We start from the raw sequence: 24,758 nt of genomic DNA on the forward strand, positions 1-24,758 counted from the left end.
TTAACATCTGTTAATCCTCATACACTGTTGGTGGGAATGTAAATTGCTGCAGCCACTATGGAGAACAGGATGGAATTTCCTTAAAAAACTAGAAATAGAGTTACCATATGATCCAGCAATTCCATTCTTGAGCATATATCTGGAAAAGACAAAAGCTATAATTCAAAAAGATGCATGTACCGCAATGTTCATAGCAACACTATTACAACAGCCAAGACATGGAAGCAACCTAAATGCCTATCGACAAGACAAATGGATAAAGAAGATGTGGTACATATATACAATGGAATACTACTCAGCCATAAAAAAATGAAATAATGCCATTTGCAGCAACATGGATGGGCCTAGAAATTATCATCTAAGAGTGAAATAAGTCAGACAGAGAAAGACAAATATTGTATGATATCGCTTATATGTGGAATCTTAAAAAATGATACAAATGAACTTCTTTATAAAACAGAAACAGACTCACAAATATAGAAAACAGACTTATGGTTACCAAAGGGGAAAACAGAGGGAGGGATAAATTAGGAGTTTGGGATTAACAGATATACACTTCTATATATAAAATAGATAAACAAGGACTTACTGTCAAGCACAGGAAACTAAATTCAATATCTTATAATAACCTATGATATTACATACATAATATATGTATAACTGAATCACTTTGCTGTACACCTGAAACTAACACAACATTGTAAATCAGCTATACTTCAATTAAAAAAATAAATCTGCTAACCACCTGCTATGTGCTATGTAGCTAACCCCAGGCCTGCATCTTTATTTTCATTGTATTGTTAACTTCGCATTACCTTCGGAGGTCAGTTCTATTAGCCTCATTTTACCAGTAAGGAAACTGGGACTTAAATAAGCAACATGTGCAAAGTCACACAGCTGACTGGAGCCACCGTCCTGCTTCTAACCCAGGTCTCGGTTACACCCAGTGCCCTGCTCTTCCTGCCACCCCAGGCCGAAGCCCTCGGTGTGTGCTGAGCTCTGCGGGCTCAGCCTCTTGCTGTCACCAGATCAGGGTGAACAGGACCAGTCAGCATCCTGCGGGGCCCACAGGGTCACGTAATCCCTCGGGCTCTGCTTTCTCCTCCCCTCCCCACAATTCTCCCACCTGAATTCCCCTTTCAGCTATAATCACACGTGCCTGATGTGATGGCTGCTTCCATTTTCCGGTCTGGGCCCTGCCTTTATAGAGGTAATTGGCGGGCACTCAGGCTTCAAACCTGATCCCAGGTAAACTGAAACCCACAGCTGACTTGACTGTGCTGTGGGAATGGACGTGGCGATGCACGCGGGGTAGAGGCTGCGGGGTTCCGGAGCTTTTCAAGGTGGGGGTCTTGATCTCCTCTTTTTATTTGGGGGTGATGGTGAGGAGGATATTGGGCCTTTTCTTGACATTTATGAAAGAGGAGGTAAAGATGGAAATAAAGTTTGCTACTTTCGATCTGCATTTCAAAAACAGGAGGAATGTAATCAAACACAATGGAAAAGAATATGAAAAAAAATGTATATATAAAATACATAAAACTGAATCACTTTGCTACACACCAGAAACTAACACAACATTGTAAATCAACTATACTTCAATTTAAAACAATAAACTAAACAATCGAACAAAAAACAGAGAGATCCCCTTGACTGGTATCTCCCAGCCAGGGAAGGCTGTCTGGTACTAGGCATAACCCTCGGGTTCGTATTGATAATAGAATAGCTCAGATATGGTGGTGAGTCCCAAAGCAGGGGTAGGAGGCTTCTTGCAAATCAGAGGCACCCTGATTAGCTTGTCAGTAACCTTCCTCATTTGCTATTGTACAAAGCGCTTATATGGCCTTATGCTCTCTGTCTCATGATACCATCAGGGAGGAATAGAGAAGGTGTTCCCTCCTCTGGGAACGGCCTTTCCCACTCACCTGTCTGGGGCGCCCGCACTCAACTATCCTGCAAGACGCAGGGCAAGTGGTTTTCCTTCTCTGAAGACTTCTCCGACGGAACTCCCCCAAGGTGGTCCCAGCGTCCCCTTTGCCATCCGCGGCACCGTGTGAGCTCATTGTAACCAACACACTGTCCTGAAACATGGACTTATTATGTCCATCTCTCCTGTGGGCAAAGGCCATACCTTACCCATCTCTGGGTCCTCAGAACTGGTGCAGTATCTTCCACATAGGAGGGGTTCTGGAAGCACGGAATGAATAACTGAGAGAAGACGGACATCGACTTCTTAAAAAGAAGTTGCAAAGTCTTCCTCCACATTTATTTAGGCACAAGCATACTTTGTTTCATTAGGCTTCACAGATACTGTATTTTTTACAAATTGAAGGTTTGGGGCAACCGTATACGTAGCAAGTCTGTTGGCGCAATTTTGCCCACAGCACTGGCTCACTTCATGTCTCTATGTCACATGTTGGTAAATCAGGTAACATTTCAAACTTTTTCATTATTATGATATTTTGATCTTAGAGGAAATGCTTTCAGTTTTTCACCATTGAGAACGATGTTGGCTGTGGGTTTGTCATATATGGCCTTTATTATGTTGAGGTAAGTTCCTTCTATGCCTACTTTCTGGAGGGTTTTTATCATAAATGGGTGTTGAATTTTGTTGAAAGCTTTTTCTGCATCTTTTGAGATGATCATATGGTTTTTATCCTTCAGTTTGTTAATATGGTTTATCACATTGATTTACATATATTGAAGAATCCTTGCATTCCTGGGATAAACCACACTTGATCATGCTGTATGATCCTTTTAATGTGCTGTTGGATTCTGTTTGCTAGTATTTTGTTGAGGATTTTTGCATCTATGTTCATCAGTGATATTGGCCTGTAGTTTTCTTTTTTTGTGACATCTTTGTCTGGTTTTGGTATCAGGGTGATGGTGGCCTTTTAGAATGAGTGTGGAAGTGTTCCTCCCTCTGCTATATTTTGGAAGAGTTTGAGAAGGATAGGTGTTAGCTCTTCTCTAAATGTTTGATAGAATTCGCCTGTGAAGCCATCTGGTCCTGGGCTTTTGTTTGTTGGAAGATTTTAAATCACAGTTTCAATTTCAGTGCTTGTGATTGGTCTGTTTATATTTGGTATTTCTTCCTGGTTCAGTCTCAGAAGGTTGTGCTTTTCTAAGAATTTGTCCATTTCTTCCAGGTTGTCCATTTTATTGGCATATAGTTGCTTGTAGTAATCTCTTATGAACTGTTGTATTTCTGCAGTGTCACTATTACTTCTCCTTTTTCATTTCTAATTCTATTGATTTGAGTCTTCTCCCTTTTTTTCTTGATGAGTCTGCCTAATGGTTTATGAATTTTGTTTATCTTCTCAAACAACCAGCTTTTAGTTTTATTGATCTTTGCTATCATTTCCTTCATTTCTTTTTCATTTATTTCTGATCTGATTTGATCTTTATGATTTCTTTCCTTCTGCTAACTTTGGGGTTGTTTTGTTCTTCTTTGTCTAATTGCTTTAGGTGTAAGATTAGGTTTTTTATTTAAGATTTTTCTTGTTTCTTGAGGTAGGATTGTATTGCTATAAAATTCCCTCTTAAAACTGCTTTTGCTGCATCCCATAGGTTTTGGGTCGTCGTGTCTCCATTGTCATTTGTTTCTAGGTATTTTTTGATTTCTTCTTTGATTTCTTCAGTGATTTCTTGGTTATTTAGTAGTGTATTGTATAGCCTCCACGTGTTTGTATTTTTTACACTTTTTTTCCTGTAATTGATATCTAGTCTCATAGTGTTGTGGTCAGAAAAGATACTTGATACAATTTCAATTTTCTTAAGTTTACCAAGGCTTGATTTGTGACCCAAGATATGATCTATCCTGGAGAATGTTCCATGAGCACTTGAAAAGAAAGTGTATTCTGTTGTCTTTCGATGGAATGTCCTATAAATATCAATTAAGTACATCTTTTTTAATGTGTCATTTAAAGCTTGTATTTCCTTATTTATCTTCATTTTGGATGATCTGTCCATTGGTGAAAGTGGGGTGTTAAAGTCCCCTGCTATGATTGTGTTACTGTCAATTTGCCCTTTTATGGCTGTTAGCATTTGCCTTATGTATTGAGGTGCTCCTATGTTGGGTGCATAAATGTTTACAATTGTTATATCTTCTTCTTGGATTGGTCCCTTGATCATTATGTAGCATCCTTCTTTGTCTCTGGGAATAGTCTTTATTTTAAAGTCTATTCTGTCTGATATAAGAATTGCTACTCCAGCTTTCTTTTGATTTCCATTTGCATGGAATAGCTTTTTCCATCTCCTCACTTTCAGTCTGTATGTGTCCCTAGGTCTGAAGTGGGTCTCTTGTAGGCAGCATATATACAGGTCTTGTTTTTATATCCATTTAGCCAGTCTATGTCTTTTGGTTGGAGCATTTAATCCATTTACATTTAAGGTAATTATCGATATGTATGTTCCTATTACAATTTTCTTAATTGTTTTGGGTTTGTTATTGTAGGTCTTTTCCTTCTCTTGTGTTTCCTGCCTAGAGAAGTTCTTTTAACATTTGTTGTAAAGCTGGTTTGGTGGTTCTGAATTCTCTTAGCTTTTGCTTGTCTGTAAAGGTTTTAATTTCTCCATTGAATCTGAATGAGATCCTTGCTGGGTAGAGTAATCTTGTTTGTAGGTTTTTCCCTTTCATCGCTTTAAATATGTCCTGCCACTCCCTTCTGGCTTGCAGAGTTTCTGCTGAAAGATCAGCTTTTAACCTTATGGGGATTCCCTTGTATGTTGTTTCTTTTCCCTTGCTGCTTTTAATATTTTTTCTTTGTATTTAATTTTTGATAGTTTGATTAATATGTGTCTTGGCATGTTTCTCCTTGGACTTATCCTGTATGGGACTCTCTGTGCTTCCTGGACTTGATTGACTATTTCCTTTCCCATATTAGGGAATTTTTCAGCTATAATCTCTTCAAATATTTTCTCAGTCCCTTTCTTTTTCTCTTCTTCTTCTGGGACCCCTATAATTCGAATGTTGGTGCATTTAATGTTGTCCCAGAGGTCTCTGAGACTGTCCTCCACTCTTTTCATTCTTTTTTCTTTTTTCTGCTCTGCGGTAGTTATTTCCACTATTTTATCTTCCAGGTCACTTATCCGTTCTTCTACCTCAGTTATTCTGCTATTGATTCCTTCTAGAAAATTTTAAATTTCATTTGTTGTGTTGTTCATCATTGTTTGTTTGCTCTTTAGTTCTTCTAGGTCCTTGTTAAACATTTCTTTTATTTTCTCCATTCTATTTCCAAGATTTTGGATCATCTTTATTATCATTACTCTGAATTATTTTTCAGGTAGACTGCCTATTTCCTCTTCATTAGTTTGGGTTTTTACCTTGCTCCTTAATCTGCTGTGTATTTCCCTGTCTTCTCATTTTGCTTAACTTACTGTGTTTGGGGTCTCCTTTTTGCAGGCTGCAGGTTCGTAGTTCCCGTTGTTTTTGGTGTCTGTCCCCAGTGGGTAAGGTTGGTTCAGTGGGTTGTGTAGGCTTCCTGGTGGAGATGACTGGTGCCTGTGTTCTGATGGATGAGGCTGGATCTTGTCTTTCTGGTGGGCAGGTCCACGTCTGGTGATGTGTTTTGTGGTGTCTGTGACCTTATTATGATTTTAGGCAGCCTCTCTGCTAATGGGTGGGGTTGTGTTCCTGTGTTGCTAGTTGTTTGGCATAGGGTGTCCAGCACTGGAGCTTGCTGGTCGTTGAGTGGAGCTGGGTCTTCACGTTGAGATGGAGATCTCTGGGAGAGCTCTCGCCGATTGGTATTACGAGGGGCCAGGAGGTCTTTGGTGGACCAATGTCCTGACCTCGGCTCTCCCACCTCAGAGGCTCAGGCCTGACAGCTGGCTGGAGCACCAAGACCCTGTCAGCCACACGACTGCTAGTGCTGGAGGGTCTCCTGCAGAGGTGGGGGGCAGCTGTGGCTCACCATGGGGACAAGGACATTGTCAGCAGAAGTTCTGGGAAGCACTCCTTGGCATGAGCCCTCCCGGAGTCCACCGTTAGCCCCACTAAAGAGCCTGTAGCCTCCAGTGCTGGGTCGCCTTAGCAATAAAGCATTTTTTAATTAAAGTCTGTACATTGTTTTTTTTGACTTAATATTATTGCACACTTAATAGACTACAGTATAGTGTAAACGTAACTTTTATATGCATTGGGAAACCAAAAAATTTGTGTGACTTGCTTTATTGCGATATTTGATTTTTTTGCGGTGGTCTGGAACTGAACCCACGATGTCTCCAGGGTATGACTGTTCCTTAAAGATTCAGTGTTGTCTTGAAACATGGAGTCTTTGAAGGGGACATTAGCTCTAACTTCTCCCAAAGTAAAAGAATCCTTTTTTCAATATCTCAGAAAAAAATAGTTGTTCAATATTTCCCCAGGCATCCCCAGTGATGGTAAGCAGGGGGAAATCATCCTAACTTTCTGTAGGCTCTCTGCCTTCCTCATTACCCAGGTCCCTGAGATTCTAGATGATGGAATAACAGTAGCAATCATGGTTTGCTAATAACAATGTTCATTACAGCAACCAATGTTTATTGAGCACTAAAATGCCTCATTTTATCCTCACATCAACCCAATAAAGTGGCATGATTATTTTCTTCACTTTATGCACAGGAAATTTGAGGCCCAGAGAAGTGAAATAATTTGCCCAAGGTCACAGAGCTAGTCAATTGCAGAGCTGGGATCAGAACCCGCCTCCTGACTACCACACTCTGCCACCCAGTAGAAATGAGTGAATGACTTTTATGATGCCCAGGGTACCAGGTATTCTATTCGCCCTTTCCCAGACGTTAGCTCACCCACCAACATGGACCATCCTGTGACATACACAAGTGAAGGTCCCCATTTGACAGGTGAAGCGCCATGCCACCCCCTCCATAGGGTAAGTGCCACAAGCACCATAACTTGGCTAGGACCACACTGAAGATGCTGCTTTATACACACGGAGACCGTGGCTCAGAAAGTGCTTCTTTCTCACTATACAGAAATGCCGTTTCAACAAATTCATTTGGGACCTGTTGATATACACCAAGAAAGTCCAAGGAGTCTCTTTTCCTCTCTGGAGACCACAGCAGAACTCTGAGATCGTCTCCTGCTCTAGCAGAGGGTCCTATTTTTAGTTGAGGTCTAAGGAAGAAGAGAAGGGAAGACAGAGAGAGAGGGCAGGGAGGGGATATAGTTGGTAGAATTACAGGAAGCATTTGGCTGCCAAATCCCCATATTTTAGAAATGGGCAGAGGAGAAGACCCTAGAAAGGGCAGTAAAAGAAAAAACAGGAGAAACCTATCAGCATCTCCTAAGTGATTCTAACCTATCAGAATCACCCCCCAAGATTCTGTTCTTGATTCCAGCAGGCAAAACATGTTATTCAGAAAACGCCTTCCCAGACACTCTAACACGAGCAGCTCTAGCTCAACTTCCAGGCAGCGGAGGGAACTGGTGGTGGACGTCAGGATCTCAAACCTTCACAAGTGATGGATGCCAGTCCCCGCCTCCCAGCCTCCCCGCTCAGTGCTCCTTTCCAGCTGCCCTCAGAGAAGTTGTCCAAAGAACACCAGGTGGGGGTGAAGGGGGTGAGTCCCACTGACACACGGCCCTGTGGTTAGTGGAGGCTTGAAACTCGCCTGGAGAGCAGGTGGGGTCAGCCTCACCTGGCGCGGGTGCTGAGGCCCAGCCTTCTGCAGCCTCGACACCAACTAGGGGACCTGCTCGGAGTCACTCGTGGTTTGGGCATCCTGCACAGCTCACCTCAGCACCACTGCTGCTTCAACACAAGTTGTCGGGACCCCCTGTGTGCAGCAGCCCCGGGGGGACCAGGGCCAGGAGGCACGTGACATTAAGCCCCTCGGCTTCGGGCAAACTCAAGCTAAAACAAGAGGCAACCCTTACTCATTGCCCATTAGCGGAAGGCATGCACCCTCCCCTACAGGAAGGAGTGAGCAGGGGAGACACTGGGGCCCTCACCTCCCTAAAGAAGGAGGAAGATTACCTTTCAGCCCTTCCCTGGGCCAGCCTGGTCAGCTGGTGCAATCCACCATGTTCCCGAGGGTGACCTTGAACGCTCAAGGTCAGGCCGACCGGCCTGCCACACCCAGAACTGGAGCGCCAGCCATTCTGTGGGTTTGATGGGATGAGGCGGCAAAGGGGAAAATGCCACGGCTCAGCGGCTCCCACTCGTCCTCAGGTGGGTCCTGAGGTGTAGACTCGGGGCAGGGGTGTGAGGAGGCCAGACTGCGGCCGTAGGGCTAGGCCGTGCTCCACAAGCCGACCTCATCGGTAAGAAGGCCAAGGCTGGAATCTCCATCAGTCCCTCCTGCATCTGCTTCTCAACCGGCCCCAACTCAGGGAAACACAGGTGTGCGGGGACCACCCCTCAGACACGTCTGCTACTATTTCAGCATCGGGAAGAATGACCCGGCCTACATTTACACCCTTCCCCCCAAACTCTAGTGCTCTCTCTGCCCAGCAGAGCCCAGGCTTAGAAGGCACGCCCTGCTCCTGCATCAGAAGGGACCCAGACAGCAGACAGATCACCCAACCTAGAAAGAGAGGGTTCCACGTCCAGCGTTTCCACTTCCCCTCCCAGCACGTCAGTCTGCTTATCCGGAAAACGAGGGTGAAAATAGCAGGTTTGATGAAACACTTTGCAAATCATACTGTGAAGGATATTCCCCACCATCGGAGGAGGCCGGACCTGAGAGCACTGGACCTGGCCGGGCCTTCCTCGGACCCCCCGCTGTGAACCCCGGAGGACGGGGCGGAGGCATTGCCTGACATCTAGGGGGGGCTCGTGCATTTGTGAAGGCCGAGTGCGGAGAGGACTTGATTCCATCTATGAACCAGCGGGTCTCACTGTGGCCACGTACCTCTAACACCTTTCAGCTGGACAAGGCTGGCCGAGATGTCTCAGAATTCAGCAGGTGCCAAGGTACAGGTGAGATGTCTAACCTACGAGGCAGGGGACCCTCACTTCCCATTTAGAAGAGCTGATGTGGAGAACGGAGAAGCCAACCAAGCTTCTTCAAAACTACAACTTCTCCCAGAGGAGAGAGTTCGCTGGGGCCGGAGAGGATGTAATCAGGGGCCAGGTGAGCGAGTATCAGAGCTGCTGCTGAGCCAGGAGAGGTTATAGAACAGAGGGTGGGGCTTGGAGGGGCAGGGGTGGGGCTCTGGCTTTCCGAATCCGTGATTGTCTGTTGCTCTGCCCCCAACCCATGCGGCAGGCAGAGCTAAATGAACAGCGATCAACAATGAAACTTCAACTTTCTAATGAACTCGGTGGCGTGCGCTTTCTATTTTTAACTGGCCCAATTTCTCGGTCACATCACATGACTCCTATTGTCTTGGCTGAGAATTATGAGAAGCCGAGAGAGAGAGAGAGAGAGAGAGAGAGAGAGAGAGAGAAAGAGAGAAGGGAGGGGAGAGAGAGAAAGAAATCGGGCCATATTTTGTAGATCAGGAATGAACTCTTTAGATGCACACATATTTTCTATTTCATTTGAAATTGGTTAAGTAGTTTTAGAGAAAAATGACTTCTTACTACCTCATTGCTAAGGAGAAACAAAGAGCTATAAAATGACCTCGCTGGGGTCACATAGGAAGTTCTGAGCTAAATAAGAAGTGGCCTTGGAGAACATGTCAGTGTCCTAGGTTCATTTAACCTCAGGAGCCTCAGAAACTTTTGGTTTGGAGATGGGATGAGTTCATCTTAATTTTTTACAATTCATATAAGATTTCACCTTATATTGGGCAGCCCTACAAGGTAGTGGAAACAACACTGCTTTAAGTTTAGAGAGAAACGATGCTGGGCCTTTCTCCACAAGCACGGCCTGGCTTGGGCAAGTCTTGTCACATAGCTATGCACCCCTTCCCATATTATGCCATCCCCTCAGTCTCTACGGATGACATTTCCAGGGCAATTGTCAATGTCTTAAATGTAATATGTAATTCATAGCTCACCATCCTTGAGAGGAGGGGAAGAGATTGTTTCTCACCTGTTACACATGAAAGAAAGCCAAAGTGGTTCCCTAAAATTCATCAGTTTGGACAAATCAGCTAAACCACCCAGGACTCAGAATTACCCAAATTCAGTGTATCCTAAAAATGTTAAGTCTGAATACCCTTGTCAGGAAGTTGAATATCTGCTAAGAAACTACACCTTTGGCATATTAAACAAGCCCTAATTCTGGATCTACTATGTTGAAGCCCATGATTTCCAAACCGTGGACTGAGGTACCCAGAGGCCCACAACAAAGTCTTAAGAGCACGGAAGAGCATTTTACATTTTGGAGCAATTCCTGACATTCATCAGTCAACACACAAACCATGAGTTCGAGGTTGTTTGGTGTTTCAGCATTCGATTGTGCTCCATTCCTTTCGAGGACGCCAAATCCTCGCGAAGCTGGGATTGGGGTGGCTTCAGTGATAACAAGCACATGCAGTGAGAAGATCAATGTGGAACAGGACGTAAAGATGATGGTGTCCAATCAGAGCTCCAGATCTGAGAAGTTGTGTTGGTACCTCCCACATCCTGTTAGCTGTCATTATCTAAGAATGAAATTAAAATAGTACTTTTCTTTCACTTGATGGGAATTATTCAAAGGGCAACTAATTTGTGAGGAGATAAATAACTATTAAGTCGTTGGATATAACTACTTCATAAACAGAACTGTTAGGTATTTCTTCTGGCCTAGGGGGTACCATGAACCAAATTGGTTTGGGAAACTTCTAGTTTAATTCTACAACCCTATCAGGTGATCTGTCAGCTTCTTACTAATAAAGTTATATTAGAACACAGTGGTAATGATTATGAACATTGTGGCCAATGGTATTTCCCTCAAAAAAACCACAGCAATATTTCTGATCCCACGTGTTTTTCTAGAATCTTGCCTCTCTTCTCATCAAAAGATCGAGTTCAATTTTCCATCTCTTTGACCATGAATCAGGCTCAGTGACTTCCTTCTAACGAATGCTGTGGGATACAGTGTGTACAAGAGATGCTGTGTGACTCTCAAGACCAGGTCAAAAAGGTGATGCAACTTCAGCCTGACTCTTGAAATGCTCATCCTTGGAACCCAGCCACCATGCTGTGAGGGAGCCCAAACAGCCCACATGGAGAGTCCATGTGGGGAAACCCACGTGGAGAGGAACCAAGCCCCCCCAGCCAACAGCCAGTATCAACTGCCCATCATGTGATAAAACAAGCCTTCAGATGATTCCAGCCCCAACCTTTGAGTCTGGCAGCCAAGGCCCCAGACATTGTGGAGCAAAAATAAGTCATCCCCTCTGTGCCCTGTTAGAATTCTTTACCCAGAGAATCAGTGAGCATAATAAATGGTTGTTTTAAACCTCTGACTTATGGGGTATTTTGTTATGCAGCTTTAGATAACCAGAGCAAGTGTGATGGATATTTATGAGGTGCCTATCCAGCCCAGGAACTACCAGCTTCTCTACCTCTCCTCCTGAACTCCCTCTACATAACCATAGGGAGAAGGTCCCCCACATCTTGCTTGTACAAGGTAACTCCACCCCTCTGGCCACAGATAATGATTGGATTAGGAGTGATAACCTGACCAAGTTGGGCCAATCCAGGTCCCATCTCAGGAATTTGGAATTGAGGGAGAAAAACAGAGAAAGCTGGATTCTCCTGCTGTGACTGGGTCCTGTGACTGTAAATCCAGGAGCTTTGGGGCAGCCCTCTTCTACGCCATGGAGCCTGGCAAACAAATCTTCCTCTTGAAAGAAGCAGATATCCAGGGGAGAGCAGAGGTAAAGGAACGAGAAGACTGCCCTGGTTTCACAAGGCCTTGCAGTTCCGGATTCCAATTCTTCCTGAGGCTTAAGAGAGCCCTCTCTTTAAAATAATTTCCCCATTTTGCTTAAGCTAGCTCGAGTTGGCTTTTGCAGCCCTAGGGGAATTGTTCACATCTACCCAGCACTTTACAGCCCACTGAGCCTGTTTACCTATGTGGTCTCATATGATCCTGACCATAACTCTGTAAGATGTATGTTATTACCCCCCTTATAAGGAAGAAAATATGGAGGTCCAGGGAAAGTGATACGGTCAAGGGTTCACAGGAAGAAGCAGAGGTTAAACTAGAACTCGAACTAGAACCGTCCTATGTGTCCAAATGCCAAGCTCTGTTTGGAAGACATTTCCTCCTGCCCTGTAGAAGTGGAGAGGTGATACCCAGTTTGTCCTCAAAAACCAATTACGTGTTCATAGCCTTTGCCTGTTGCTGGGTGGGACTCGGATGTCCAGGATTCAGGCCAGTCCCCAGGGAGACCGGACCTTTGGCCAAGGAAGGAGAGTGCCCAGCACCCAGAGAGCTCAGTCCCCTGGGAGAAACTTGCCCGGTCAGCACTATGGATGCTCCAGACAAGAGGGTCTGCAGGCCTGACAAGGCAGAGAGAAGCTGCCCAAAAGAGATGGAGCCGAAAAGTTGAGCTCTGGACAAGCACGAGGTGACGGAGAGTGTGCTCTGAAACTGCTTCCAAAGATCTTCCCCTCGGATTCTTTGGGAACAAGAAATCTGACCTTTTCAATCCTCAAGTCTCACAATTCTCCTGGAGAAAGTTTGCTGAAGAAAGCATCTGGTCCAGCCTCCATGGATGCGTGACTCAACCTCCATGCATGAACCCCCTCTGCAGAATCCCAGCAATGCTCAAGGTGGGGTGGGGGGGAGGGCAGTAGGGGCAGTGGAAAGAGCAAGCATAAAAAATGATCTGGGTTCAAATCCTGATTCCGCCACGTATTCGCTTTGGTCCCCAAATCAGTCACTTAAGATTTCTAACCCTCCGTGTTCTTGTGTCTCACCTTCCATTGAGATGTTGTGGAGCTCAGAGAAATAGTAGATGAAGAGCCCGGCATGGGCCTGAAACCGACTGGATGCTTAATAAAGTCTAACAGATGATCTCATCTGACAGCCCGTCCCTCTCCGTTTAGTTCTAATTGTTAGAAACGCCTTCTTCTATGTGGATGAGCTGAATTCTGCCTGCCCAGAGTGCCTACCACTGACCCAGTCTTTCCCTCCAGAGCCCAGAGAAGGAGGACAGGCTCTCGGACCCCACTGCTTCCCTCCCTGCAGACCCCACTGCTTCCCGCCTCCACCCTCAGACAAGTCCCCTTCCTGCTCCCCACTGCGAGATTTCTGAGGCTGTTCCTGGGGAGACTGCACACATTGAAAGCCTTGTGTGCACGGTAGCTCCTCTTTGAGTCGGTTCAGCTGCTTCCGTCAATACAGCCCTCAGATAAGATGCTGGAACTCAGAATGTCTGGCTCGAGAGCAATCTGCTACAGCTGAATCATACGTCCGGCAGGGAACGTCCTCCAAAAGGCGACATTAAAGCTCCCCAGCCTGCCACACCCCTCCCCCCCAGGGCTGGCCTCACCACTGCACAAACAGAAGCCAGAGGGAAAGGTCCAATGATTCCATGGAGATTTAGCTACTGTATTGACAAAACTCAGCGTTAATTCCCAGAAAGCATTCGAGCCCCGAGGTGGGGCAGGGGGGAGGAAGGGAGGGCTCGCTGGATAACTGGGTGAGAATCATAGCCGCTTTTCAGCGGAATCTGACCTAGTTTAATGAAATCAGGTCATCTGTGAGCTCTTCATTACCCTCAGACTAAACAGGACCCAACAGAGCAGCCAATGTCCCTGGCCTTTCTGAATCCTGTTCATTCGTATTATGACATTTTGACGTTGGGTCTTCATACGTGTTGACTTAGTCGCTGGGCCCCTCCAAAGGTAGTAAACAGCCTGGGTGAAGGCAGGAAAGTAAACAAGAGGACTGATTTTAAAAGCACACAAACACAAAGGCCGTGTAAATACCCCAGGTCCCCAGCCTGCGTCCTCAGGGAAACCAGCAGACAAAAGGCGTCGTGAGGGTCTGTGACTATTACCGCTGACTGATGGATGGAACTCACCTATTATCCTGCCGCCTTCTCGAATGGAACTCGTGGTGTCAGCAGATCTTTGGGGCAGGGGGCGGGCTGGGAGGGAAATGAAATTGTCAGTTTAGGGATGGTATGCTGGATTCCAGGGCAAATTGCTCCCCGGCAGCAATTGTAGAGGACAGTTACCCCTCTTGAGACTGTCCTAGGGGCTGGTGATGGCTCTATTTCATCTGCATTTTCCTGAAACCAAAAGCCCACGGCCTGAGGCTGGAAATGAGCCTTCTTCTTTCGGTGGATATTCATTAATTGAATGACTATTTACAGAAGAAAATGATACGTGTGAGTTCCCCGTCCTTATTAGAAGTGCCGCAGACTGTCAACCTCAGAAAGGGTAGAATGCTTTATCAAGAATAAACATACCAAAGGAGGCCCAAGAACTGAGTGTTTGGGGTGTGGTGGTATTTTTAACCAAGATAAACAACGATAGGCATAGACTGCAGTGGCCTGAGAGCCAGGGGAGACAGGAAGAAATTCCCACATACGTTGGATCCCCTCTGAAGTCCCTGGTCCTGTGTGAGGTCCAGAGTCTCACATGGTGATGAACTTGGCCTGGGTTTGGCTAATGGGGAACTGGCTTCTGCTTACTGGTAATGGCCCACAGTGGAAAAGTCCGGTCCCTTCACCATCCCTCCTCAAGGTCACCCCTCAAGAACACGTTCCTTGTCAGTTACCTCAGTTAAGTGCCTTGTTGCTGTTCAGAGATGCCTGAGGACTTGCAGATGTAGACTGGGAGAGATGAAGTATTGATTTGTGTGTGACCCTGGGCAAGGGGTGTCCCTTCTCTGGGCTTTAGTTTTCCCATGTATCCAATGCAAAGGTTCTATCGCATAATCTTGAAGGGCTATCTAGGAAGGACATTCTGATGTCCCAGAGTCCTAAAACCATTCTCTGGCTCAGCTCCCCAGGTACCCCAGGCTCTTTTGCAGAGCAGGTGTGCCGTGGAGAAGCTGCCCCTCTGGTCCTCTGGGATCCACCGCTGACCTTGGCTCCCTTAAGCCCAGGCTATGACACAGGTCTGCTCACTCCCAGCCCTGCCATTTGACAGTAGTGTTTGGCCTAGATCTACTGTTTCCTTTCTCATGCTTAGTAAACATTATTGAAAAGAGCAGAAAATATTTCCTTCCCAAAGGGGAGGGACCGTGACCCTCCAGAGCTGAGGGGATGGAAGGCGTTGGGTGCCTCTGCGCCCGGCCTGACAACCAGAGTTCAACTCTGTGAAGAGAAGTCAGATCCTGCCAGCAGAATGACGGCTGCGGTTCTGGCTTTAACCCGTCTGTACTGTCTAATTGGGGAAATGGCAGGATCGAGTTTCCTGTTTTATTGGCGTTCGATAATATATATTGAGTGACCATGTCTGCAGTGAGGCAATTGGTTTAAAAGGGGGTTATAAGGATTGACTTGTATTTAAGTGCTTAGAATTCCAGAATGGTAATTATCTCGATGTGCATCCTAATTTATAGGAACTCCAGCGAGCTCGACAGCATATAAAGTTGAGCCTGTCTAAGGGAGGCCCTTAGAGAACATCTCTAATCAGAGAGGCAGAAAAGCCACAAGAAAACCTACAGAGGTTTGGCCTAGTGGTTCTCAAACATGTAGCCACAGAATCTTGTTTTTGCAGTAAAAGCTTCCATGAAAACAAATATAGAAAACAAATCCAAGGGGAACTGCTCACGTTGAAGTAGAGTGAGGGCCCAGAGCTCTGCCTCGCTTTCCCTGTTTCAGCCCCCTCCCCAAGCCTCCAAGGCCCAAGACCCCATGGAACTCCTAGGACTCAGAAGAATATAATCTGAAAAGCAATGAGTGACTCCAAGGTCTTCAGTTTGTAGATGAGGACGCCAAAGTCTAGAAAGATAAAATGACTTGCCAAAATCAGAGTGTAAGTCAGAGACAGAAGAGGAACTAAACTTTCACATCCCTGAGTGATGCTTGCTGACCATTACATTAAGTGCCCAGTTTTTTTTTTTTTTTTTAAAGTATTTGTTTATTTATTTATTTATGGCTGTGTTGGCTCTTCGTTTCTGTGCGAGGGCCTTCTCCAGTTGCGGCAAGCGGGGGCCACTCTTCATCGCGGTGCGCGGGCCTCTCACTATCGCGGCCTCTCTTGTTGCGGAGCACAGGCTCCAGACGCGCAGGCTCAGTAGTTGTGGCTCACGGGCCTAGTTGCTCCGCGGCATGTGGGATCTTCCCAGACCAGGGCTCGAACCCGTGTCCCCTGCATTGGCAGGCAGATTCTCAACCACTGCGCCACCAGGGAAGCCCCCCAGTTTTTAATGGTGCCCCAGCCAGTCTTCATTGTTCACTTCCATTCAGAAACTGATTTAAAACGTTCCCTCTGGTAGAACTGAAACAACGTTTTAGCCATGATCTGAGGAAGCGGTCAGCTGCCTTTCCACATGGCGGTGGAAAGGCAGCTGACCGGAAGTAAGAGGTGGTGCTGCTACCTTTTCTTGGACACGCGCTTTTCCTTTCTGGGAACCATCATCTTCCTCCGTCGAATTGGGGGTGGGACTGATGATGGGAGACACTAAACTCCGTGACTTCAGGGTTCATACAATTTGAAAGCTAGGTATTGTGGATTTGGAGAGAGGGATAAATTAGGAGCTAGGGATTAACAGATACACACTACTATAAATAAAATAGATAAACAACAGGGTCCTACTGTGTAACACAGAAAACTATATTCAATATCTTGTAATAAAATATAATGGGGAAAAAATTATAATGGAAAAGAATCTGAAAATGAATATATGTATGTATATATATAAATCACTTTGCTGTACACCAGAAACTAACAAACGTAACATTGTAAATAGAAGGAAAAATAATATTGTGGATTTAGATCCCCAAAGTCATCTTCTCTATATTCTCCCATAAAATAGTCCTTTGAATAATTTTAGCTCAGCAAAAATAGAAAATTCAATAGAAAGATGAGAAAATAAAAATAAGGAATCTTCAAAATTTTCTTTCATAGGAAAGAGTTGGAAAATAGAACAGAAAAGGAGAAATGTCAGGCTCAGTCCAGGATATTTAACATCTGACTAACACTATTTACAAAAAGAAAAAAGAGAGGGGAGAAAATTATTAAGGGAACTTAAAAATTATTTCCTTTAAAAAAAAAAAATTCCTAGGAGGAAAAGACATAAGCTCCAGGATTCAAAAAAGAAAAAAAAAAGAATGAAAAAAGATCCAAAGTAAGTTACATCAGTGTAAAGTTCCAAAACATGGAGATAAGGAAAGATTTAAAAGCTTCCAAGGAAGAAAATTTAAATTGTATCTAAAGGAATGGCATCAGACTTTTCAATAGCAACACAGAATATCAGAAGACAGTGCTTTCAATTTCAGGAAGAAAGTGATTTTCAACTTAAATCTCTATACCCGGCCAAACTAGCTAAATAATGTGGGAATATAATAAAGAAAAAAATGTTTTATGCAAGAACTCAAAAATTGTACATCTTATACACCGTTTCTTAGGAAGCTAGCATGGGTATGCTCCAACAAAATGAGAGGTTAAACAATTAAAAATAGATAGATAAGTAGATAGAGTGAGTGGGTAGATAGATAGAGCAAACGAACAAGCAAACTAAGAACAGAACAACCAACATAGAAAAGCAGCAATGATAAGTCACATGTCCCAGACAAAATAGGCTAGGTTACATGCTGGGGCTTACAATTACAAAGGTTTACTTCTTGCTACACGACCATTGTGGGTTGGCTATGGCTCTGTCTCATGTTGTCTTTACTCCAGATCTAACTTGATGGAGCATCTTTTATCTGAAATGTTGACAGCCATCATGGCAGAGGATAAAAGAAATCATGGCAAACCATACTCTGGCTCTAAAATTTCTTCTCAGAAATGATACAGACACATGCCACTTCTACTCACATTTCATTGGCCAAAGCAAGTTACAAGACTAAGCCTGATATCGATGGGACTCAGAAATATGATCCTCATCCAGGAAGCGACAGGGAATATGTTTTAACATGAAGTTGACTACATCCCGGATGGCAGCTCTGTATCAGGCTTAAAAAGCAGTCCAGATTGAAGCAGAAGACACAGAGCCATGGGAAAGGGATCTACAGGTGGGAAAATGCAACTGATGGATGAAAGCACTTGCAAAAAAACTCTTGATACAACTTAAAGATAAAAAAAAAATTAATATGTACAGAGTCCTATGTAAAGAATTATGAACTCCAGAAGAAACCAAAATATTATATTAAAAAAAGAAAGTATTCTTAATACAGCACTTGTAAGTGAACAATATTTTCATAGTAAAAATGTAAATACTATTGATTTAAGTACAAATTGTGAAGTATCAATAATTAAATCGGGAGGATAGGAAGAGAGAATGTGAAGGATGTAGTTATAAGAGATTTAAATCCTTAAGACGACTAAAGTAACCTGAAGGTTAGAGATATTCTTTCCTGGATTCGGATTCTGTGATATCTTGCGCTCCATCTAGACAGTAGCACATGGTAATCAACCAGCGGTGCACCAGCAGTCAATATGGATAATGCCCAGCATTAATAAATTTAAAAATACCAGTACAAGCCACAGAAAATGGAAATAAATCATATAAAAACCAACTTAAAGTGCTGAAACTGGTCGCCTTTAAAGAGCAAACATCAGAAGGTGAATAGGGTAGAGCAGGGGATTTTTGTTGTTGTTACCAAAACAATGTACGTTTTACTTTAACAAAAATACAAATAAAATATAAATATATATATATATATATATGGCATGCTATTTCTGATTCATGTTTGAAGTAAGCAGGGTATAGATCATAAATAAATAACAGAATTCCTATATTTAAATGATTAATTTTCAAGGCATCCAGACATAATAAATTGAACCTGACATTATAACCATCCTGGTGGTAATGCAATCTTTCTTTGATGATTCAGAAAGCACTTTAAGGACCTGGCAATGACCTTAGGTCATTTCTCTGAACATCCTTCCTCATTCTTTCCTAATTTGTTAGTCTTGTAGAAATTGATTTCATGTTGTCCATTTTAAAATCTCAAAGAATCTTTCTCTTTGGTAAATGCAACCCCCCTTTGGGGGCTCGACTCATGATGCTGGAAATGTCCACGGCTTTCCCTTTGCTCCTCAGCAGACGGAAGTGCTGAGGGCTTCTGGTGCAGTCAGAGAGCCAAGGTGTGCAAACCAAGACGCGGAAATCAAGCTGAGAGGAGACATCCTCGTGTCCTCAGAGGCAGAGAGAATCAAATTAACGGAAGCCACTCTGGGAGTCTGGAAATGAAGGGTCCATCGTGCCCACATATCACCGTGTGGGAAGTATAGCCAAACTCTCTGAGCTAGAAATTTCTCTGAGGTTGTTTTGCCTGCCCTCAAAAGGTTGGGCTAATAAGCATGTCTTTAAACAGATTTTACCTGGAAAAAAAAAAAGCCAATCTTTCAGGTAAGTTCATCATGTGGTATATCCATATGATAATTTATACAAATATTAACAATCACATTTACAGAAATATTCCTAGTGTCATGGTAAAATATTTATAATATAATGTTAAAAAAGCAGAAAGAAACTGATATGTAATCTACAAATTGTATACATATATGTGTGTGCGTTTTGTATGTTAACAGTACCTATCTCTGGATGGTGAAACTGACCAATTTTTAGTGAATTTTATGAAAATCAAATGCCATTTAAATAGCAAAGAATTATGAAATTACTGTAGACAAAAAAGCAGGTAAAAGATATGGAATTTAGTCCTGGTTCACCAACCAATCAGCTGAGCAAATGTATTCACCTCTTTGGCCTCAGTGTCCCCATATGTGAAACGAAGCAGTTGAATAAGAAAAGTAGCATACACCCCTCCAGCAAGCCTGACAACAGTACCTGGGGGCTTCACATCCTCCAAACCAACTCTACCCTTTCATCTAAATATATAGTTCCATGATCCCTAAAGTCACTACTGATCATGTTTTTATGTGATTTTGACATGGACAGTCATGCAATTCGGCCAAGGTTTCTTGCCTTGGAATCAAGATGCTCAAGACCAAAGGTGTTGCTCGCCTGCAGTTACTACGTTATCCCAATTACCTGTTATGTTTTTCTTTCTCCTCCGTCTAAGAGATTCACCTCTTTCCTTTGCTTTTTTATTTGTTAATGGTTTTGGTTCATTGACATGAATACTATAAGCACTCTCCAATATCTCTGGAAGATGCAGAGTTTTCATGAAAAGGTTTAAGTGTCATTTGGGCCCAATTCAGAACTAACTCTCCAACCATCCCATCATGGAAGCTATTAAATGAGCAAAAATCTGGAAATAACCTGTGGAAAACAGGAATCTTTCATTTACTTGGTATCTAAATGTCTTATGAGATAAACAAGCAGAAATCCTTATAACATAGCCACCCCCCACTTAGGTCTATGTCATTTCTTTTTCTCAACCAAGAATAAAAGCAAGCTCGTCTTCCAAGATTTAGAGACCATACATACAAGAGGATTTGCTCATTGATTCACTAAAGAATAGAAATAAAACTGGTTACCTGTCTTCACATCAGCAAGAAGGAGACCTCCTGAGTTAAAATAAATTCTCTTGTATATGATCCTTGGATTCTGGTTCTGCAATGTCTCATGCTGGGTGAATTCCACCTGGAAGCAGCAGCAAACATTATCCACTGGATGTTCATAAATGTATATACCAGTCAGAGTAAAAAGAAAAAACACTGACCAGGGCATAGTGTCACCAGAAAGCAGAAATGGGCCCTATTCTTTCACCAAACTGGCTTGGCTTTAGTCTGGGCTGGAATCACGTGGAAAGGACTTACCATCCTCTGGTCTTCTAGGGCAGCTCTTCAGTGGGTCTCAAGGAGCTAGGACTGCAGACTGCTATCCTCAAGCACACCAGTCTTGCTCATCCCAAGGCCAGCCAGAGTTCCTAAGTGGCACGGAAGTTTGCTACCCAAGGGCTCATCACTCTACTGAATTCTGGCCTCCACCATCCACCATCCCATTGACACCGCCCTCATCCAGCTCACCTACCACCATATTGCCGAACCCAATGGGCTTTCTCAGGCATTTCCTTTCCAGACCTTCCTGCTACATTAGACACCCTGGCTATCATCTCCTTCCTGAAAACGATTTTCTCTCATTGAGAGAAATTCCTCTTATCTCTGGATTCTCCTTTGCAGACACCTTCACGCATTGCCCTTCTCACCACCCCTTACGTGTGGATGCTCCTCAGGGTCTGTTCTCAACCCTCTTCTCTCACTGCGCATGCCCCTGGCTGATATTTCTTTCTGCAGCAACAACAATCAACCTAACCTCTGACCCTTCTTCAGCCCTCTCTCTGTATTTGCAGCCCTTCAACCCCAGCTGCCAACTGAACGTTTCTGCTTAGATGGCTTACCTGTCAAATCCACAAGTTCAAACCTGAACTCATCCTCTTTACCCACCAACCTCCCTCATCTCTTGTGTTCCCTCTGCTTGTGAATGGCGTCACCGTCCAGGAGGGCTGAGTCAGGAATCTTGGAGTCAGTCTACATCCTCCCTTTTCCACTCGCCTCCAGCCAATCACCGAGTCATGTCAGTTCTTGTACCAAAGTGTTTCTTACATCTTCCCTCTCTCATTCCCTGGCTACTGTCCCGCTTGTTGAAGCCCATGTCACCTCTCATGTGAATAGATGCATAAGTCTCCTCCTGGCCTCCTGCCCATCTCTGCCCTGTGATCCTTGCACATTCTGTCAAGTGATCACATAATGGAAGGCTGACCATAGTCTTCTTAGCTGAAATGTATTCTTCCTTTATGATCAAGCTCAATCACCCCTTTTTCTAGGAAGCCTTCCTCAGTTCCTCTGAGGAAAAACTGAGCAAATGTACTCACCTCTTTGGCCTCAGTGTCCCCCTATGTGAAATGAAGCAGTTGAATAAGAAAAGTAACATACACCCCTCCACGAAGCCTGACACCAGTACCTGGGGGCTTCACATCCTCCAAACCAACTCTACCCTCCCTCCTCTCTCTTCCCAAAGTACCTTGCATAAGTTTGCCTCTGTCACAGCACGCTCCGTACTCTCCTGAATTGTTTGTTTACTTGTCTCCTGAAAAGACTCTTAGCTCCTCTGGCTCAGGGTCTGGTTTTCTGTCTTTTTATTCCTTAGTGCCTAACACAGCACTTGGCCTGAGTGGTCCTCAGTACCTCAATATGAGGGAAGGAGGGAGGCAGGGAGGGCCCATGGGTGCCTCCACCTGCCCTGCCATTAATCTACTATAAGACCTGGAGCGGGTCATTCTAATTCTTTGAGTCTCAGTTTACCTATCTGCCAAAGGAGCTCTTTCACTATTGAAGACGAGTATGGTTTGAGCACCTATTTTGATGCCAAGCACGATGCTCCGTGTGGTGCCTGTCATAAACGTAAATAATTCCTTTCTTTTTCTAGGACCTCGTGGTCAGAATCACATTTTCGTGGGTCTGTTCTGCAGCAGGAACAGATGGTTCACTTCGAATGCATTTGCCATAGCTCGTCCATTATTTATGTACCCCCGCATACCTCTCCCGGCTCTCCTGAGCTCTGAGGAAAGTGTGTTTCTAATCCCAACTAGGTTCCCTTTCACACAGCATCACCAGGGATAGAAAGCTGGAGAATGACACACTTTCCCAACACTCAGCTTTTCTAGAGATTCCCAGCCTGGTGGAAGACATCATATAGTTTTGGGGTCTGCAAGCCTCAAGCATCCTTTACCTGGATGCTTTCAGCCCCAAACTCCACATTTGCCACAATAAACTGAGAAATGGTTTTATCTTCCTTTGGCTTGGGGTGTCTGGGTTCCATATTCTGTCTCTTGCACCCTTTTCCTCATCCATATCCAAAGTTGTGATGTAAGGGAGGAATGCAACGTTTCTGTCAACAGACGTTGGGTAGGGGGACGATCACAAAAGAAGTTAAATGTCCATCTTCTCTCGTGGGAAGCCAATAGAGGATTCCTGAAACTGTCACAGCAAGAAACAATATGTCACTGAAAGACGAGGAGGAAAACAATGTGAGTCAACCAAGAGAGTTAAAAGTCGTCACCTCTGGGGAAAGGAAACGGAGAGAGAGGTTGGGGGAAACTTGTTTTTCCTAAGAAACCTTGTGGAATTTCTCAAATTACACGTATGTATAACTTTGATAAAAAATTGAAAACTGAATTAAAGAAAATGAATTCCTCACTGAACTCGAGTAACAGCCCATACACTGATGCCAATAATCTGAACCATTGGCGATGGCGGTATCTGAGGATGAAATTGCAGTTTTGACAATCCCTTCCTGCCCCACACCTCCATCGTCCCATTCCAGTGAGCCCACCCCTCTCCCTCTGCTCACGTGCCCCTCCAGGATCCCGCAGCACCTACAGTGGGGTTCATCATGAGAGACCCAGGTAAATTGCATCTTCAGCAACATTGCAGACCACAGGTGGGACCCAGATCAGCCCAGTTCAGACCCCACTCAAACCCTGAGCGCGCTCTTGCAATGTTTCTCCATGGAGTTACTTGCTAACTTTCTCAGTAGATCAGCACCCCCTCCTCATCAGCGTCCAGTAATCCAAACAATAAATGCCCCCGCTGTTGGAAGCAGCGAATCTTCATTTATGGGTGAAATTGGCCAGACCCAATAGCAGAGAACAATTTCTCTCATGACACCAACTCCTCGAGCTCTGGCGGGTGGCAGCTGCTGCCCCATTAGGAACACATTTTCCACGGTGCAAACAACCCTGCCACCCGCCGGGCTACAGCCAACTTCGGAGCTGCCGCCAGAACAGCTGGAATGGGTCACTCAAATCCACGGACTGTGGCGCCCCGAGAAACATTTGTCCCCCAGATAGAGTATCTCCTTCTTCCCATGTGAACAGTAGACAGAGAAAGCCGCTCAGGTGATGTCGGTGGTTGTGTTGCAGTGATTGGAATCACTAAGCACTCACACACCCTCACATTCTCACGTACACATGCGCTCACACACAAATACGCACAGCCTGCATCCCCGAAGATGACTGGAGGGCTCAGTGGGCCCCAGGTAGAGTTGGAATCACTAGGCACTCACACACACTCACATTCGCACGTACACATACGCTCACACACAAATACGCACAGCCTGCATCCCCGAAGACGACCTGGAGGGCTCAGTGGGCCCCAGGTAGAGCCCAACCTCTCGTCCTGATACGTCCAAGAAAAGGCTGTGCATTTAGCCACGATACCCGTGGACCCGAGGGAAAACACACACTGAGCCTGCCGTAGGTTCGTGCCCCACTTACTCATAAACGGGAAAAAGAATTTTTTTTTTTTTTTAAATTTCACGTCTAAGGTAAGGACGGAAGTGCGCTTCCTTTGGCTTCAATGGGAAGATACGGAGGGCAGCATCGTCTTATTTCACAAATGCTCACCGTCTCCCTCCACTCTCACCAGCATCGTTCCTGGAAACCCCGCTGCTCCTAATAGTATCACTTGCATTTGGGTCAAAGATAATAAATACTTGATCTGAACGCCGCAGCTGACCGATCCTCGCCCCGCAGACTGCACGCCAGCCTCGGAGTGCTCAACTGCACTTTTAAAATCCCCCGGAAAGCTCCAGGCATTGTAAGCAGGTCCTGCTGACCAGGCCGATGTTTTACAGCCAAGCTCTCCAACAATGCCATTTACTGCACACGAAAGATCACAGCCAGCAGATGTGGGCGGCCTGGCTCTGGCCTCTTGAAACTGCATCTGTTTTGAAATGTGACTCGACTTCAATCCGAAGCTGACCATAACATCGACAGCACGGACAGGAGGTGTTTACTAGATAAGCTTTTGATATTTGATGTTTGTTAATCATATTAA

The sequence above is a fragment of the Balaenoptera physalus genome, assembly GCF_965194825.1.
Source record: "Balaenoptera physalus genome assembly, chromosome: 15".
Lineage (NCBI taxonomy): Eukaryota > Metazoa > Chordata > Mammalia > Artiodactyla > Balaenopteridae > Balaenoptera > Balaenoptera physalus.